The following is a 15,182-nucleotide window of genomic DNA, read 5'->3' on the forward strand; positions in this document are numbered from 1 at the left end:
GTCAGTCTAATACGTCTTCCAAGAATTAAAAGTTTCCTATAAAGAACGTAACCAAAGCAAAATGCCCTTTATTCAATACTAAAATATATCCCAACAGAGCGTTGAAAGGGACACTAGCTAACAACCAGTAAGAGGAATTCCTTTTCCTTGCTATACCACAAATTACAAACATTTAATTAGAAAATGCCCTGGGGTTTATCCTAAATATGGTTTATATAAAAATAAAAACATATGAACCACTATATTTGTGTATTTAGCAACGAAATAGTTTGGCTAATATAAGATAAACTAAGGGTCTGCATTAGAAACAAATCTGAAGTTAAATTCACTCTGTCAATAGTTAAGGAAATCACTTCTGCCTAAGTTTAACTAGTTTTGATACAAGCAACACCTACTTACATATAGCTAAAGAAAATTAGAGAAAAATATAATAGCTTTTTAAAGCTGAATCCTTAGCTTATCCTGTTGAGCATTGGTATGAAAGATCACAAACTATGTGTAATTACATATACAGTAGTGCTGCGATACCAAGCATGCACAACACAAGAACAAATTTGTAGTCCAGGTAGCCGTGAAACACGTTAGCTGGGTTGAGCAGGAAACCAGTTCCTTTCACCCACACTGATATTCACATAACATTCAGTTACAGAAGTGGAATACTGACACACTTTTGCAAGTAATCGCTTTCCTACATAGCCCAAGCTGTCAGGTGAAAATTAGGATCATGTTCTGAAGTTATCTTATGCAATACAATGTGGTGTTCTTTTATTTCTTCTGGTGCTAGTCAGAACTTAGTAGCTCAGATAGGAGACCAAAAAAACCAGAAGGTATATAACACTAGTGGGTCAGACTTTTGTCCCTATCTGAGACCACTAATTCCAAAAAACATTTTCACATCACAGAAAAAGCACACTATATGTCCAGAGGTCATCTGTGTTTATAAGTTGGCTACCAAAGTGATTTCTTGGTATCCATCTAGGATTGATGCTAGAAGAATTAAGCCTGGTCTACATCTGAAAGTTGTACCACTGTAAATATTATGGTTACCTAATGTGGATGTACTTACACTGGCAAAAAAGGTGCCTTATATCAGGACAGTGCATTCCCCTTCCTGTACAGGAATAAACTCTACCAATATAAGCACTTTTATACTCATTTAACTATGTCCACATGTCTACTTTCACTTTTATTGATGTAGTTAAAGCAGTAAAACTTCAGGTGTAAACAAATCCCTGGTTCACCTCTGCCTAGGCACAAACTGCATAGCTAGGCTAATTTACAAAACAAAAAAATTAAAATATCATAAGCATGTATTACTTTTGAAAACAGTTTCTAAATCCATAGAAGGAACAAGCACTAAACAGATTACAAGGTTTGCAAGCAAAACTATCTTTGACTTATTTTTTGATAGTGGCGGTAAACGTGACTGTATGAGCCCCTCAATGCCCATCTAGCTACAACTGTTGCCAGGCCTGACAAACTCACTACACAAAGCACACTGTTACAATATTTATCCAAAGAATATCTTGTAAGGTACCATATAAATACTGATGACACTCTAGTCATTAATATTCTTGCATGATGCACTTACAGTTAGAATGTAAAGAGTTATGTACGTGTGCTGGAAATAAATTACTAAAATATATTTAGACCAAGCAATCCAAGTACAGTAACTCCTCATTTAAAGTCATCCCAGTTAACGTTATTACACTGCTGATCAATTGGAGAACATGCTCGTTTAAAGTTGAGCAATGCTCCCTTATAACGTTGTTTGGCAGCCGCCTGCTTTGTCCACTGCTTGCAGAACCAGCAGCCAGTTGGAGCTAGCTGGTGGGGGCTTGGAACCAGGGTGGACCAGCAGTCCCCCCACGCCCCATCAGCTCCCCGCTCCCTTAAGTTCCCTGTGCACGCAGCTGCCCAGCAGGCTATCAACTGCCAGCAGTTCAGCTGTCCCTCCACCCACTACCATGTGCTGCTCCTGCCCTCTGCCTTGGAGCTGCTCCCGGGAGCCTCCTGCTTGCTGTGCAGGGGGAAAGATGGAGGCTAATGTGAGGGTGTCCCCCTCCCCACTGTTTACCCCATCTCCATAGAGTGGAGAGGGATGGGGGACACACACGACAGGGCTCAGGATGGAGGGAGCCTGCTGGCAGCAGCTGCTGTCTAAACTTGCTGATCTACTCAAAAAGGCAATGTACTTAGAATGGGGTCAGTGTACTTAAAGAGGCAATGTGCATCGTGCTCGCTCTCACACATAGGGTGTATGTCTCTGCCATGCTGTCTCCCCTCCCTCCATTTGTGCTGCCTTGTAGAGTGAGAGTACGTGTACACACACACACACACACACACACAGTCTTTTGTCTGGTGAAAAAAATTTCTTTGGAACCTAACCCTCCCTATTTACATTAATTCTTATGAGGAAATTAGATTCGCTTAACATCATTTTACTTAAAGTCACATTTTTCAGGAACATAACTACAATGTTAAACGAGGAGTTACTGTAGAACTGATAAACTGGTTTGTCCTAAACAATGCAATGTATGTGGGCAGGCTTTGCAAGCAAAACAATAAAAGTATGTTGCATGTAAGGTAAACAGAATGACCAAACAGCAGGAAGAGGGCACCAGCTTGCTCAAAAACACACAGTAGGACCAAAAAGAAAAGGAGTACTTGTGGCACCTTAGAGACTAACCAATTTATTTTAGCATGAGATTTCGTGAGCTACAGCTCACTTCATCAGATGCATACTGTGGAAACTGCAGAAGACATTATATACACAGAGACCATGAAACAATACCTCCTCCCACCCCACTCTCCTGCTGGTAATAGCTTATCTAAAGTGATCACTCTCCTTACAATGTGTATGATAATCAAGTTGGGCCACTTCCAGCACAAATCCAGGTTCTCTCACCCTCCGCCCCCCGCCCCCCCCCCTCCCCCCACACACACACCAACTCACTCTCCTGCTGGTAATAGCCCATCCAAAGTGACCGCTCTCTTTACAATGTGTATGATAATCAAGGTGGGCCATTTCCAGCACAAATCCAGGTTTTCTCACCCTCTCCCCCTTTTCCAAAAGCCACACACACAAACTCACTCTCCTGCTGGTGAGAAAACCTGGATTTGTGCTGGAAATGGCCCACCTTGATTATCATACACATTGTAAAGAGAGTGGTCACTTTAGATAAGTTATTACCAGCAGGAGAGTGGGGTGGGAGGAGGTATTGTTTCATGGTCTCTGTGTATATAATGTGTCTGCAGTTTCCACAGTATGCATCCGATGAAGTGAGCTGTAGCTCACGAAAGCTTATGCTCAAATAAATTGGTTAGTCTCTAAGGTGCCACAAGTACTCCTTTTCTTTTTGCGAATACAGACTAACACGGCTGTTACTCTGAAACCTGTCTACTATTAATAAACTTATTTTTAGTTTTACCATAAAATCATTTCAGTCCTCTGTATTAAACTGTGGGTCCTCAGATAAACTAACTGGCTTTTATGTCTCTTTGAAGGAAACAGACTTGATAATTTTGGTGACTGTTCAGTGATTGGGGATTGACACTGCAGAGAGAAGCCCCTGTGCAGCTCGGGAACTAGGGTTCACTGAATGTCAAGGTTGGCAGAGTCTCAAGAAGTTTGCTGATGAGGAGAACAGACTGGGATAGCAAAGAGCGGACAGATCCACCAAAGGCGTCTCTTGCTGAGGCAGAGGGGTAACACAGTAGCTTTTGGCTCTGGGCTCTGCAAGGAGCGTGTCACAGTATATTTAAGAGACCTGACAAGATCAACTGACAACAACTCTGATAAATCAAGGTGAGCACACACCTAAAACGTACACTATTCACATTTAACAGCACTAAACACTGTTGCTGGCACCACATGAAAGAACTCTGAGCAGAAGCAGCAGAGACATACTACTGATGGACTTTCCTGCAAGGGTATTTCAAGAATCTGAGGGAGGAAAGGATGCTTTAAAAAGGACTAAACAGTGACTTTGATGGGAAAAGTAAAAGACTTTGCCACGCAAAAGCATAATCACCTAAACTAGAGAAGGCAGTGCACCTGGTGCTACAAGCAGATGTCACCACCAAAGGTGTACAAGTGAGGAGGAAAACAGTATGTCATCCAAAATTTTATTAAAGATCGTTTAATAGAGACCTCATTTCAAATCAATATGCTCCATCAACACCAAGTGCAAACACAGAATATGTTTTGCAATTAAGAGCAAATCCACCAAGTGAATATATGCCAGGCTTGACAGTGTAACAACCATTTTATCCTTACCTACATCACTGGCCATAACAAGTTCATCTTGGCAAGATTAAAGATCATCTGGTTTACAATCAAACTAGGTAAGTATATTCTTCCCTTATGATGTTATACAATTTGTCTAAGTCTAGTATAAGATTACATCACAACAGCCTTTTTTTTCCAGTGTAAAAAACAATGGGCAATATTTATCTTAGCATCTAACAGAAGTAAGACGCACATCAGATACATTTTTTATTACTACATAAAAACTCCCGTAAGGATTGAGTATTTCCACTTAAGTAAGACTCCAAAATCAGGTCAGTTACACCTATGCAAACTTCTGAAATCTTAAGTAACTCTTCTCTCCTATTTACCAATATTTTGGTGGCATTGGGACTTTTAATCCTGGTTTATAGCATTCACTAAATCAACTAGACTACTTATATGCTTAAATTTAAGCATATGCTTAGGCACCTTGCTGAATCATTGTCCAGGCAGCTTATCATATCCTGATGATTTCTTACATTTGTTTTTAAAACGTTTTCTAATAAACCCGCATCCCTATTGGACTCACATCAATTCTTAGAAACTGATGCAAATTATTTGTTACTTTGAGATGAGATATTTTTCACCAAGATGAGCTTGAACTATACAGCTCTTCCAACTTTTTTCTGATTCGTTTGTTTTAACTGAGACCACATGCAGCTCTTTTCGAATAGTTAATTCAATAAAATGTCATGCACGTGAAACTAAGTTCAGTATTTCTTGGTCTTTTCTTGGTGTGTTATTTTCTTTCACTTTACTTCCTAGCACAGAGGTGGGCAAACTGTGGCCCACGGGACCATCCTGCCCGGCCCCTGAGCTCCCAGCCCTGCTTTTCCCTCTTCCTCGCAGCCTCAGTGCACTGCATCGCTGGCGGCACTCTGATCCGCCAGTCCTGCCGGGCAGTGCAGCAATGGGGGCTGCAAGCTCCTGCCACTCTGAGCAGCATGGTAAGGGGGCACAGGTAGGAGTTTGATAAGGGGCATGAGGTCCCAGGGGGCAGTCAGGGGACAGGGAGCGGTTGGATGGGGTGGAGGTTCGGGAGGGGTGGGGGGGCAGTCAGGGGATGGGAAGCAGGGTAGGGGGTGGGAGTCTCGGGGGCAGGGGTGTGGATAGGGGTTGAGGCAGTCAGGGGACAGTGAGCAGGCGGGGTTGGATGGGGGTAGAATCCTGGAAGCGGTTGGGGTAGGGGTCTGGATAGGGGTCAGGGCAGTTAGGGGACAGGGCAGGGGGAGGTTAGATAGGGCAGAGGTTCGGGGGAGGTTGGATAGGCGTGGGAGTCCCAGGGGGCCTGTTGGGGGCGGGGGTGTGGATAGGGGGCAGGGCAGTTAGGGGACAGGGAGTAGGGGGGGTTGGATAGGGGGTGGGGTGCCAGGGGGCAGTGAGGGGCAGGGGTCCCGGGAGGGAGTGATCAGGGGATAAGGAGCAGGGGGGTTGGATGGGTCAGGGGTTCTGAGAGAGGTAGTCAGGAGGTAGGAAGTGGGAGGGGGCGGGGCGCACGCTGTTTCAGGAGGCACAGCCTTCCCTACCCGAGTCTCCATAAAGTTTCGCAACCCACATGTGGCCCTTGGGCCAAAAAGCCACATTAACATCTTTTATGTTTATTTTCTCTGGTTTTCGGTGACACTTCGCATATAGTCAGTTTCACCATTTCCCATTGGTCAGTATCTCCCTTGCTGAAGAGCCCCTTAGAAGCACTAACAAAGAAGAAAATAGTTCCTACCCTTTAAAGGTTTTAAAATACAAAAAAAAAAAAAAAAAAATCAGATCATTGCAGTTAGTGGATAGTCTATCAGAAAAATGGGTCATTAAGCTAATTTAAAAAAAATTCCAAAAATTTAAAGTTGAGAATGTTCACTCATTTTTATCATCAAGCAGTCACAGATAGCCAACATACCAACTCCTCACTCTATCAGGACTTGCACTAATGATCCATACCATCAATTTTGTATTGTACAGACCTAACACAATCCAATATCAAAACTGCTGATCCTATTATACTGGCAATAAACAAATTGTGTAAAGGTACAAGTCAGGTAAACATTTGCACAAGAACAAACCAATGCCAAGAGGTAACCTTTTACTTTAGGCCTTTTATTTTATGTACACTTACAACTTCAAGTGTGACTCCAACAAGTTATGAAACAGTCTCTTGTCAAATTTTAAAGTATCCATTTGAGCTGTAAAAGCTCATAATGTTCAACATTTGTAATTTGATTGTGGAGGGAATCAAATATTCTGCACAATCTTCAACTCAGAAGTTCTGAAAACTAGAGATTTTAAAAGGGACAACATGAATTTAAAATCTAGCCTTAAAAAAGCTAAATTAAAAGTAATTTCAGGTACCACAGACACTTCATGAATCCCCCTTCTAATCTTCAGTTTTGCCTTCATATTCTGTTGCTACTGGGAGATCCAAGCAACTGAGAAAGCTGGCTATACATTAAACTGACTAAAGCAGTGTTGCCAACCCACGATGTAAACAAACAAAATCCCAGAGAAATAGTTCTCTAATCTCTTTCAGCTGACAATCATTCAATGAAGTGAGCTGTAGCTCACAAAAGTTTATGCTCAAATAAAATTCTGTCAGTCTCTAAGGTGCCACAAGTCCTCCTTTTCTTTTTGCAGATTAACACAGCTGCTACTTTGAAACATATCCTCACATGTATCACAAACAACTGTGAACAAAAACACTGCGGCAGGAATGTTACTTGGACGGCGAGATGTCCCTCCAGTTGGGTGTGGGGAAGGAGGGGGGTACCGAGAAGCCCTGGCTCTAGCACAATAAATCGCCCATAAACACGCTCGATACCGAGCGGCCAGGCATACGAAGGGCTCCAGCTGAAGTCCATTTTCATTACGATCGCTGTTCTAGGCCCAGGCAATAGAACCCAGGACCGACCTACCTGCCTGCCTGCCCGCCCTTCAGTCGCTCCGAGACCCCAGCGCAGGAAAGTTCCTGCCCCCTCCACCTCCTGCTGCCGCCAGAGGGGATGGAGGAGCCGAGCTACGGCCTCAACCGCTACAAGGTGGGGAGGCCGTTAGCAGGGCGGACCCGCTCCTTCCCAGCGGCAAAGCCGGCGGGCGGGCTCCGCGCCAAGGGCCGCTGGAAGGAAGCGGTCGGGCGGCCGTTGCCCGTGAACGCGCAGCGTCTTCTCAGAGAAACGAGCAACATACCCTCCCCCAACACCCCTCCACGCGGCGGGAACGACCGGCGCAGCTGGCCGGGCACCTTGGGGCGAGGAGCCGCTGCACAGAACCGGCGCCTCCCCCCACCCCGCTCCGTGAGAGAGCGAGCTGTCGGCGGCCGCTTTGTCCGCCGGGACCCGGCGACACTGGCCGGGCAAGACGAGCGCCACGCAGCTCTCCCCGTCCCGCGGGGGCCGTGCCCGGCCCGGCCAAGCGGGCTGCGAAGGCCAAGGGCTCCACACAGGCCCGTCCCAGCTCTCCCTTCCGCGGCGCCTGCGGTGCGGCGGGCCGGGCAGCGAGCGGCGGACTCCCCGCGGGGAGCGACAGGGAAAAGGCCATGCGGGCAGAGAGAAGGGGAACAATGCGGCAGCGGCGCCGCTGGAATAACATCGGGGCTGCCCTGGGGAAGGATCCCGCCTTGGGAGGAGCTCCAGGTAACCGAGATCGGGGCCCTCAACCAGGCCCGCCCCCCGGCCGGACTCGGGCTCCCAGACCCCGGCGGGGCAGCGGTGTTACCTTGGCAGCAGCACTGCTACCTTGGGCCCTGCGGCACCGACCGGGCCCTGTTGGTTGCGGGGTGGGGGGGGGGACAGGGACCCTCACACGCAAACCTCAACGGCCACCTTCGCCGCCATTTTGGTTCTCCCCTGTACGCGGAGGCGGGGCGGGGCGGATGGATACACACCGTTACTTAGTAACGCACTCCGCAGATGCTCCTCCGCGCGGCCCCCTGCGGCGGCGTAAGGGCACGTGACTGACGGCCGACACAGCGCGCTTTTTTTTCACGCTATTCCGCTTACTCCATTCCTGGCGGGAAACCTGAGACAGCTTAATAGAGCCAGTGCCCCAAAAATAACCGAAACTATAAATCCCGACATGCCATGCGTGACCAAGCTAGTTCCACCTACTAAGGAGCAGAGCATGGTGGGATTGGTAGTGTCAGTGGTCTTGAGGATGACTATGGGTGGGTGTGGAGAGAGGGGGGAAGAGAGAGCGAGACACACACCCACACACGCTCCGATCGCAATGCATGCTGGGAAGTGTAGTCTCCTCTGACAGGTTTCAGAGCAGCAGCGGTGTTAGTCTGTATTCGGCAAAAGAAAAGGAGTACTTGTGGTACCTTAGAGACTAACCAATTTATTTGAGCATAAGCTTTCGTGAGCTACAGCTCACTTCATCAGATGCATTCATTCTCTTTTGGTTACAGTGCTCCAATAAGGGTCAAGAATTTTGTTGCTAAAGCCTGGAGTGTCTGCTGAGAGAGATGGTCCCATTGCATCACAAACAGGGTTGAGAGCACTTTTTGTTCAGCATGTCACTGGTTCAGTCACCACTGGAATTCACAGTCTGTTTTCATCCAGTTTTTAAGTTCTCAGCCATTTTGACTTTATAATTACACTGGTGCCATGGACAGCTATAGTATATAAAATATGTATTTATCCCATGCCAAGAGTTCAACACCACTGTGAAATCTGATGTAACTCAACTAATCGCCCCACCCTTACTCAACAGCTAATGTTTGTGCATGCAACAGTCCCATGGGTTGTCTGGCGGAGACTGCACACGTAGTAGATTACAGGGCCTAAATGCCACAATTCTTCAAAACAATACAACTAGCCCATGCAATTGCCTCAAACTCACATCCTCTCACCCTAGCACACATCCTTATTCACCCCTCACACAAATCAAAACAAATCTTCCAGGATTGTCACTTTCTACGTGTGTCACTCTGAAGACCAGAATGTCTGTCAAGTCTGTGTGAAGTGACAAACAGCAACAAGAATGGTAGAGAGCTAATTTTGGTTAGAATATGAGCAGGTTCAATCATCACTGGGATTTGCAATCTGTTACCATCCAGTTTTTAAATTCTCAACCATATTCAGCTTTTTTACCACCCGACTTTATGAATTACACCTGTGTGATGATACAGGCTTCCAGCTACTAGTACTGCATATTGATCTAGTTCAAGGATTCTCAAACTGGGGGTTGTGACCTCTCAGGAGGTTGCACGGTTATTATGTGGGGGGGTCATGAGTTGTCAGCCTCCACACCCCCAAATCCCACCTCACCTCCAGCATTTATAGTAGAATTAAATATTAAAAAGAATGTGTTTTTAATTTTTAAAGGGGGGTCACACTCAGAGGCTTGCTGTGTGAAAGGGGTCACCAATACAAAAGTTTGAGAACCACTGATCTAGCTGCATTATAGGTGTCCTAAAAAGAAAGGAGAATTGTTGGGATTGTGCCCTTTGTTTACTTCTTTATGGTTATATATAAAAGATATGAAACATTTTTTAGATTTTAAATTCATGGCATATTAATAGGATCATAACATCAGTCATCAAGTGTGAGAAGTTATTTTTATTTAGACTGCAATAGAAACAGTTTAAAGTGCATACTTAGGTTTAAAAGTTTTCATATTGTCTCCTAAGTCACACATAAAATGATAAATAAGAGATTAAAGAGAAAAATCTTCCTTTCAGCACATTTAATTTGTGCATTTATCTCCACATTGTGTATATTCTTTTTAAATTTTTCCCCTGTTGTGTCTTTTGTGTCATTTGTAGATATTTTTACACAGCAACAAGAGAAAAAAGCAAAACAAAAAACTTTCAGGCCCTCATTATACATCATAAAGAAGCACAGGCACACAAAAAGCACATAGAAGAGAACTTTATATCTGTTTACACATAAATAGTTACATAGTCTTAAGCTTCAGAGTGGTAGCCGTGTTAGTCTATATCAGCAAAAACAATGAGGAGTCCTTGTGGCACCTGAGAGACTAACAAATTTATTTGGGCATAAGCTTTTGTGGGCTAGAACCCCCTTCATCAGATGCATGGAGTGGAAAATACAGTAGCAAATATAAATACACAGTACATAAAAAGATGAGAGTTGCCTTATCAAGTTGGGGGGGGGGCGGGGGGGGTCAGTGCTAATGAGACAATTCAATTAACAGTAGAATACCAAGGGAGGAAAAATCACTTTTGAGTGGTAATGAGGGTGGCCCATTTCAAACAGTTGACAAGAAGGTGTGAGTAACAGTGGGGGAAAATTAGTTTTTGTAGTGACCCATCCACTCCCCATCTTTTTTTCAGGCCTAATTTGATGATGTCCTGTTTGCAAATTAATTCCATTTCTGCACTTTCTCATTGTAGTCTGTTTCTGAAATTTTTTTTGTTGAAGAATTGCCATTTTTAAGTCTCCTATTGAGTGACCAGGGAGATTAAAGTGTTCTCCTACCGGTTTTTAAATGTTATAATTCCTGGTGTCAGATTTGTGTCCATTTATTCTTTTGCATAGAGACTGTCTGGTTTGGCCAGTGTATATGACAGAGGGTCATTGCTGGCACATACTGTGTACATATACCTGCTACTGTATTTTCCACTCCGTGCATCTGATGAAGTGGGTTCTAGCCCACGAAAGCTTATGCCCAAATACATTTGTTAGTCTCTAAAGTACTATAAGGACTTCTTCTTGTTTTTATAGTCTTAAGCTTCATTTATTAACATATACCTATGTTTTGTAAGATCAGTAACACTTTGGCTTCCTCTCTGCAGCTCTTTACATCAGCTCTTCACGCCTGCCACCAGAGGTGAAACTAAGCTGGTACGCCCAATACGGCGTACCGGCAAGAGCCAGTGCATCGTACTGGCGCAGCCCAGCTTCCCCAGGGGGCAATTTAAAGGGCCTGGGGCTCCCAGCAGTGGCTGGAGCCCCAGGCTCTTTAAATTGCCTCCAGAGCCCCGCTCCTGGAGCCCTGGAGTAGCAGCTGCAGGGCTCTGGGGGCTATTCAAAGAGCTGGGGCGGTAGAAGCAAGGGAGCCCCAGGCCCTTTAAATAGCCCCCAGTGCCCTAGGGTGGGAAGGGGCTCCGGGGGCTATTTAAAGGGCCAGGACCCCAACTGCCTCTGCTGCCCCGGTCCTTGAAATAGTCGCTGGAGCCCCACTGCTTCCCAAGGGCTCTGGGAGCTATTTAAAGGGCCCACGGCTCCCCTACTTCTACCTGGGGAAGCGGCGGGGCTCCAGCGCCTATTTAAAGGACTGGGGCTGCAGAGGCAGCTGGAGCCCCCGCTACCCCAGGGATCCGGGGGCTATTTAAAGGGCCAGGGCAGTGGAAGAGGGGAGCCCCGGGCCCTTTAAATAGCCCCCGGAGCCCTGGGCTGCTGCTGCTGCTACCCAGGTGGGGGAGGCACTTACATATCAGGGTGGGCTGGGGCTGGCTCTGACCCCCTCAACCCCACCCCTTCCGCCCTAGGCCTCGCCCCTTCCGGGGGCCAGAGCTGGCCCCAGCGTACTGGTAAGTCACTCGACTTACTTTCACCCCTGCCTGCCACCCATTGGTCTACTTCATATGACGTTACCTTTAATATGCTATAACTCCTGCTATCGTGTCCTGTGGTCTCTATCAGCTACATCTCTGTTTTCAAAATAAGATACCTGGGGTGTTATGTCCAACATCTAGGCATCGCTGGCATTCAGAAAACCCCTACTCAGTTGCTGCCTATCCCCATAGGCATCTTAATTCCCTATGTGCTTAAGTTTCTGCCATTAAAGTCCCCAAAGTGCTTAAATTTTGGTAGCTGGGCACGTGCTCAGCCACCTCCATCCTGACGCTGCCCAGCTGCTCAGTGCTTAACTCTCATTCACACACTGAGTGTTCCTCTGCCTTTGGGGCCCAATCCAGTAGACATACTCAGAGCATGTCTAAACCCACGCCAAATGTCTGCTGGTGGTGCAACCCTCTCTTATGTCCTTTAGACCAATAGTTAGAGCTCTCATCATTTGTTTTTTTTATAGGCTTTTCCCAGAGTGACTGGTGATATAGTAGCCATATGATATCCAGGTCCCTAACTAAGACCAAAGGTTGCAGCTCAAGAGGGGTATCCGATCATGAGTTGCTCATACCTCTACTCCTACTGCCAGAAGTAGGGAAAAGGGGCCATGAATTCCTGAGCCTATATTACCTGAGACTCCAAAAGCAGGAGGCTCTAAGAATTTGTTTGTGGTTTACTGCTGAATGCTGATCCTGTGCAGTGGGTGTTTTCTTTATGCTCCATTAAAAATATGGTAAAGGAGACTTACATTGTTACTAAAGCCTTCATCACCTTATTTTACTTTACACGAGCAAAACAACAGCTGCAGGAAATTATTTTCCATGGCTCATCAACTGATCCCCTTTGTGCTAGAAGAACACAAGGACCAGAAACTCTGTGAGGCAGCAAATCTCTGATTTTTATGGCAAATGTCCCCACAGCAGGGAAGGGCATAAGGACATATTCCTATGTTTCCACAAGTGAAATCACTTAAAAAAAAGAATATGCAACAACTTCCTGTAATAGATCATGCTGATTTGTACCATTACCATCTCTATAACTATTGTGCAACTAATAATCTCATCTTAGAGCATGTAACAGATACTTGTTAAAAATAATTCTGCATCTATTACTTGAGTAATGTCTTTTTCTCCCACCCTCTACTGCCCTGCATGCATAATCAGCATTATACTGGCAATGGTTCAGAGAAAGATGTTCTGTGTTTCAGAGTAGCAGCCGTGTTAGTCTGTATCTGCAAAAAGAACAGGAGTACTTGTGGCACCTTAGTGACTAACAAATTTATTCGAGCATAAGCTTTCGTAGGCTACAGCCCACTTCATCGGATGCATAGAATGGAACATATAGTAAGGCTAATCAGGAATCATAACATTCCAAAACCAGTAAGAGAACACTTCAGCCTCTCTGGCCACTCAGTAAAAGAGTTAAGGGTACCAATTCTGCAACAGAAAAGCTTCAAAAACAGACTCCAAGGAGAAACTGCTGAGCTTGAATTAATATGCAAACTAGATACCATTTACTTGGGTTTGAATAGAGACTGGGAGTGGCTGGGTCATTACACATATTGAATCTATTTCCCCATGTTAAGTATCCTCACACCTTCTTGTCAACTGTCTAAATGGGCCATCCTGATTATCACTACAAAAGTTTTTTTCTCCTGCTGATAATAGGTCAATTAATTAGCCTCTTACAGTTTGTATGGCAACTTCCACCTTCTCTGTATGTGTGTGTATATATATAAATATATCTTCTTACTATATGTTCCATTCTATGCATCCGATGACGTGGGCTCTAGCCCACGAAAGCTTATGCTCTAATAAATTTGTTAGTCTCTAAATTGCCACAAGTACTCTTGTTCTTTATGTTCTATGTTGTGACTGAGCAGTACCTATTATTGTCCTGCAGATGGCAGCAGCATCTAGCCCAGTGGTTGTCAACCTAATTATCATTGTGGGTCACATATGCAGCTCTATATGTGTTATGTGGGCCACATCCACACAATATACATATACTACCTGTACATCTACAAAAAAAAAGTGTTAGTATTTGTTTTATGACAGAAATAAGATTCAAATCAATCTTGTATCTTTCATTTCAACACCAGCAAATGCCTACCAAGAACATTTTAAATTAGCTAAATAAGTAAAATCATTAACTGTTAAAAATTAATTTACTGTAAGGATGGCATGGTATGGTGTATTGTCACCCTCACTTCCGTGCTGTGGCTGGTGGTGCGGCTGGCCTGAGTGCCCAGAGAGTGCAGCTGCGGAGCCTGCCTGCAAAGATGGGGAGCCCTGTCAGATGCATGGGACTGCCCACCGTGGGACTGTCCACCATGCACCCAGCCCCCCTGCTAGGGACTGTCCCCCATTCACCCAGTATCTAGATCCCCCAACACTGGGCTGGCACACATGCCTGCCCTGCAGAGACAGGGTGCCCTATCCAAGGCAGAACAGCCCCCCATGGACTGCCCCCTCCAGATTCCAGCCTCCCACCCAGGGACTGTTCCCGCCCTGAACCCAGCCTCCCACCTAGGGACTTCCCCTCTGCACCCACCCCCCCACCTAGGGACTGCCCCAGCACTTCCATATCCAGTGCCCCAGTATCTAGCTCCTCATCCAGGGAGTCCCCCAAGTCACCATTGCCCACACCTACAGCCTGTCCCCCATGCACCAGCTGCACCCCTCTCCCTGCAGCCCTGGACCCTCTCCCTGCACTAGGGTTGCCAGGTGTCCAGTTTTTGACAGAATGCCCGGTCAAAAAGAGACCCTGCTGATGGGGCCACTAAAAGGGCGGTCATGGGGTCTCTGCTCACTACCTCCACCCCAACCACTGTCTCCACAGCTCCCATTGGCCAGGAACCTGGCCGGGGCAGCGTTTGCAGGCACGGGCAGCGCATAGAGCCGCCTGGCTGCCCCTGCGCCTAGGAGCCGGACATGCTGGCTGCTTCCAGGAGCTGCCTGAGGTAAGCGCCACCCAGAGCCTGCACCCCACACCGCCTCCTGCACCCCAACCCCCTGTCCCAGCCCTGAGCCCCCTCATGCACCCCAAAGCACTCATCTCCAGCCCCACCCCAGAGCCCACACCCCCAGCCGGAGGCTGCACCCCCTCCCGCACCGCAACCTCCTACCCCAGCTAAGAACCCTCTCCCACACTCCGAACCCCTTGGCCCCAGCCTGGAGCCCCCTCCTGAACTCCAAACCCCTCATCCCTGGTCCAACCCCAGAGCCTGCACCCCGAGCTGGAGCCCTAACCCCCTCCCGCTTCTGAATGCCCTGCCCAGTGAAAGTGAGTGAGGGTCGGGGAGAGCGAGTGACGGAGGAATAGGGTTGCCAACTTTGGTTGGACATATTCCTGGAAGTTTCATCAGATGA

General features: G+C 46.5%; 2 protein-coding genes across 11 annotated transcripts in view; one reads left to right on the forward strand and one right to left on the reverse strand.

Annotated features, from left to right (window-relative positions):
- The window catches only part of PCM1 (pericentriolar material 1), an 88,298-nt gene extending 80,168 nt beyond the window's left edge, over positions 1-8,130 (reverse strand). For 9 of the 10 annotated variants that reach the window (XM_077815575.1, XM_077815573.1, XM_077815572.1 and 6 more), the window contains exon 1: positions 7,994-8,130. The gene's annotated coding sequence lies outside the window, so the exon portion shown is untranslated. Of the gene's footprint in view, positions 1-7,194; positions 7,318-7,993 lie in introns of those variants that run through there. The other variant, XM_077815567.1, reaches the window with a different exon arrangement.
- The window catches only part of FGL1 (fibrinogen like 1), a 64,358-nt gene continuing 56,561 nt past the window's right edge, over positions 7,386-15,182 (forward strand). The window contains exon 1 of the mRNA XM_077815576.1: positions 7,386-7,911. The gene's annotated coding sequence lies outside the window, so the exon portion shown is untranslated. The remainder of the gene's footprint in view (positions 7,912-15,182) is intronic.

The sequence above is a fragment of the Eretmochelys imbricata genome, chromosome 4 (genome assembly GCF_965152235.1).
Source record: "Eretmochelys imbricata isolate rEreImb1 chromosome 4, rEreImb1.hap1, whole genome shotgun sequence".
Taxonomy (NCBI): domain Eukaryota; kingdom Metazoa; phylum Chordata; order Testudines; family Cheloniidae; genus Eretmochelys; species Eretmochelys imbricata.